Source organism: Bubalus kerabau, chromosome 13 (assembly GCF_029407905.1).
Source record: "Bubalus kerabau isolate K-KA32 ecotype Philippines breed swamp buffalo chromosome 13, PCC_UOA_SB_1v2, whole genome shotgun sequence".
In the NCBI taxonomy this organism is placed as follows: domain Eukaryota; kingdom Metazoa; phylum Chordata; class Mammalia; order Artiodactyla; family Bovidae; genus Bubalus; species Bubalus kerabau.
In genome coordinates this window covers 61,546,601-61,551,745 of record NC_073636.1, presented here as the reverse complement: position 1 = coordinate 61,551,745, position 5,145 = coordinate 61,546,601, and positions in this window count along the sequence as shown.

Below are 5,145 nucleotides of genomic sequence, written 5' to 3'. Positions count from 1 at the left end.
ATGGCCCACACTCTGTCTGTGGAGTGTGCTTCTCTCTGTGTCTGAATAAATCCACTCCTTACCTATCACTGTGTCTCTCACTGAATTCTTTCTGCGATGAGACATCAAGAACCTGAGCTTCATTAGGTCCTGAAACCAGGCACTGTGTGTTCAAGTCCCAATCTGTGGTAAACGGTTTTATAAGGATTAGGCAGGGTAGTGGGTTGAATTGGGGCTAGATTGAAGGCAGGAGAAGGGGGTGACAGAGGATGAGATGGTTGGATGGCATCACTGACTCAATGAACATGAGTTTGAGCAAACTCTGGAAGTTGGTGATGGACAGGGAAGCTTGGGGTCAGACACAGTTTAGCATCTGAACAACAAGGGGATCTTCCCAACTCAGGAACTGAATCTATCTCCTACATTGGCAGGCGGATTCTTTATCCATGAGCCACCAGGGAAGCCTGCATTATGTTGAACACCTTAAACTAATGCAATGTTGCATGTCAATTGAATCTAAACAAAAATGGCAGGGTTGGGGGTGGGGGCGGAGAGAGAATGTGCAGCACTAGATTGCCAAACTAAGTTTTTTTTTTTCACTCTGAGACCAAAGTTTTTCCCACTAGTACATTTTCATAAGTTGAGAGTTATGTACATGAATGGAGAAATGATGTCTTTATTATCACTAATCTCTAATTACAATATGAGCATTTCCTTGATTTATAAATATGGTCAACAATTTTTTTAGTTATTATTTATTCTCTTGACTCTATCACCAAAAGAAAAATAATTATATATCATATTAAAAATATTGCATATACCTTGAGATATCATTTATGTTCACCACTATTTTGAAATTGCACTACTTATTAGACTTACTGTTTGGACTTATTTAAGACACTAATAAATATTTATAATTTTATTTCAATAAAAAAGTAAAGGGATTATTTAAGAGGACATAGGAGCCAGCTGGAAGAAGTTTTACTTGTTAAAATTATGACGATTTGAGCTTCAAAAATAAAGCCAAATATAATGGGTTGAAATACATTTAATCAATGAAGAGACATGAATGCCTAGTGATGCCCAAAGTTAGATAACCAGGAAAGCTCATATGTTATGATTTGAAGCAACCACGAAGCAAACTTCTTTGGAAACTGGTAGCTAATTTGAATGAATTATGTGTTTATCCTGCCTCTCTAATAGGAGCTGTATTTCTAGTAAACAAATAGCTCTAGTTCATAAGGGAAAGTTCTATTTTACTGAGTTTTATCTTGCAAATTCTAAAGAAACTATTGACTCCATCAAGGACTAAAATTAGTGTTAAAACCACAAACTGTATGATTGAGATGGAACCAGACATTTGTAAATACAAAAGTAGCACCATATTGATTATTTTGAATATAAAGGGGGAAACCAGCACTGTTCAATAAAAAAATTCATTATCAATTTAATTTCATTGTGAATCTGAATATTAGATGATGTCCAGATGTCAAATCCTGATGTGTTACCTTCTAAAGAACATAGCTTCATCTCTGATGCATTTTTGCCAAACATATTAACTTGACTTAATGAAGCCCTTAGAACTAGCCTCCAGTTTACCTGATATATTGGTGAACAAGCTAAAGAAAAGTAAATAAAGCAGAAGGTAAGTCACTGTTAGGACAACTGGCCCAATGTTTTCAACAAATTAGTGTGTGACAAAATGTGCTGGCTTGAAAGAGATTGGAGGAATATGAAACTTACATACAGTGCTTTGGGCATGCCAACTTTACAGAACATCTTGCTCTATGATAAGCGAACATGCATAATAAGTATTAAAAAATACTTCAAAGAAAAGCGATCCATCAAGAGTAGTACTGAAAGAAACGCAAACCTGCATAGATCAACCAAGCATGAAGACATTAACGTGGTACGAAGAGGCCTCTTCTCCCACGAACTCCCATACCCATAAAGTATTAACATTGAGTTCCAGTTTGTTTTGCTTAGACTAGTCTTTGTTCATGCTCTTTTGCCCTGGCATAATTATTAATAATGGTTTCCTTTATTCTTGAATGTGTCCTGTTCACATTAATTATGGATGAATTTTATGGCCACCTCAGATCTTGCAAACCTTGAAGGAACAGTCAATTTCTCTCTTACACAAGTTGTTCCAGAAAATAGAGGAAACATAAGAGTTGCTTGGATGATTTTAGGAGCTTAGTGTTATCTTGATTTCAAAACCAGATAAGAATAACAAAGGACAGAAAATAGACCATATCTCTCTGTATCTCTGTATGTGCCAAAATTCCAAATAGAATTGTAGATAACCAAATTTAATAATGTGTTAAAATATACAATGAACAATTCAGTTCAGTTCAGTCGCTCAGTCGTGTCTGACTCTTTGCAGCCCCATGGACTGCAGCACGCCAGGCTTCCCTGTCCATCACCAACTCCCGGAATTTACCCAAACTCATGTCCATTGAGTTGGTGATGCCATCCAACCATTTCATCCTCTGTCGTCCCCTTCTTCTCTTACCTTCAATCTTTCCCAGCATCAGGGTCTTTTCAAATGAGTCAGTTCTTCACATCAGGTGGTCAAAGTTTTGGAGTTTCAGCTTCAACATCAGTCCTTCCAATGAACACCCAGGACTGATCTCCTTTAGGATGGACTGGTTGGATCTCCTTGCAGTCCAAGGGACTCGCAAAAGTCTTCTCCAACATTACAGTTCAAAAGCATCAATTCTTCAGCACTCAGATTTCTTTTATAGTCCAAATCTCACATCCATAGCTGGAAAAACCATAGCTTTGACTAGTCGGACCTTTGTTGGCAAAGTAATGTCTCTGCTTTTGAATATGCTATCTAGGTTAGTTATAGCTTTTCTTCCAAGGAGCAAGTGTCTTTTAATTTCATGGTTGCAGTCACCATCTGCAGTGATTTTGGAGCCCCCCAAAATAAAGTCAGCCTCTGTTTCCATTGTTTCCCCATCTATTTGCCATGAAGTGATGGGACCAGATGCCATGATCTTCATTTTCTGAATGTTGAGCTTTAAGCCAACTTTTTCCACTCTCCTCTTTCACTTTCATCAAGAAGCTCTTTAGTTCTTCTTCATTTTCTGCCATAAAGGTAGTGTCATCTGCATATCTGAGGTTATTGATATTTCTCCCGGCAATCTTGATTCCAGCTTGTGCTTCATCCACCCCAGCGTTTCTCATGATGTACTCTGCATATAAGTTAAATAAGCAGGGTGACAATATACAACCTTGACGTACTCCTTTTCCTATTTGGACCCAGTCTGTTGTTCCATGTCCAGTTCTAACTGTTGCTTCATGAACAATTAGGATATATCTAAAAATGTGAGGATGATATGTTAATCAGAAAGTCTAGCAATGTAATTCTTTATGTTAATAGATAAAAGCAGAAGGACTATATGATCACGTTAAATGATCCAGAATAAAGTGTTTTATAAATTTCTAAAACCAATTGTAGTAGAATATCTTAAGAAATTGGGAGGAGAAGGGAACTTACTAAATGCATTAAAGATTATATGCCAAATTCTTGGGACAAATTGTTGTTATTTACTCAGGGAACTTTTAGATACTTTCTCTTTAAAATTGGAAGGAAACAAGGATTCCTACTAACATTGAAAATATTGTAACAGTGGAAGGTCTGGCTCATGCTGTTGGGGAAAAAAACCATCACAATATTGTAAACTAATTATCCTCCTATTAATTTAAATTAATTAGTTAAAAAATAAGAAACATGTGCAAGGACTGAAAAGGTGGAGATAAAAATTGTCATTACTTGCGGATGATACAATCATTTAACCTGGAAAAACCATAGAATCAAAAGATAAACTAATAGAACTCAAAAAAGAGATTAGTAGGCTTGCTAGACATAAAATCAACTTACAAAAATCAACAGCATTTCTCCATGTTACCAATGATCAAGTGGAAAATACAATGTAAAATAGACATAATTTTCAATAGCAGCAAAAGTGTAAAGTCTCTCAACTTTATTTTGATTATACATATGTAAGACTTGCATGGGGAAAGCTTTAAAATACAAATACAGGAAATAGAAGATGAGATACCTGTGTTCCTGGATAAGATGACACAAAATGTCCATCTCTCCCAAATAGTCTATGAATTCAATACATTTTTAGTAAAAATTCGAGTTAGTTTTTCTGGGCAAGCTCAAGAAGTTTTCTCTAAGATTTGTTTTGGAATAGTACAGATTCATGATTAGCTAAGTCAAGTTTGAGAAAGACGAGGGAAGACGGGGATTTTTCCTTACAAATATTGTCCCTTCAGCACACATGGTTTACACATGTAACATATTTATGAGCTATATGATACACATATATCTATATTCTCCTTCTTTGCATTGTATCATAGGTATTATCAATATCTATACCAAGGTGCAGTACTATAAATATTTAACAATAAGTACAGCAATATAAGGGGTTCTCAGGTGGTGCTAGTATTTAAAGAACCTGCCTGCCAATGCAGGAAATGTAAGAGACACAGGTTTGATCCCTGGGACAGGAAGATCCCCTGGAGGAGGGCATGGCAACCCACTCGAGTATTCTTGTCTGGAGTATTCCATGGACAGAGGACCTGGCTGGCTACACTCCATAGGGTCACAAAGAGTCAGACGCAACTGAAGCGACTTAGCTCACTCACTTTAAACACCAGATTAAAGAATTTGGATTTTAGGCATAGACAATACAAAGTCCCAACACTGAGGGGAAAAGTGGTTCAGTTGAAAGAGCATGGACTTTTTGTCCACGTCTCTTGTGTCTCCTGGATTGGCAGGCAGGTCTTTACCATTAGTGCCACCTGGGTTTAAAGTCTTCCACAATTCATGCTTCCAACTGCTTAGCAACCTATATTTAATAGCACTTAGGCTCTATCTCTATCTGGCCTTACCTGTCCTGCTAGGCACACGGAGATGCTCAATGCCCAAACTAGTTAATGAATCAAATGCAAAGTGAGTATGTAGCATTCACATATTCCCCATAGTAGTTTCTGCAATTCTCTTAATTTAATAGAGAAAACGAGTTTGCTTAAGCCAAACAAAACAGGAAAGAGGAGGAATAATGTTTCTCTTTGGTCTTACCCACAGATGGATAACGAGTGCTTCTGTACCAGAGATCCTCTACTTCCAAGTTTGGATGGACAAATCTC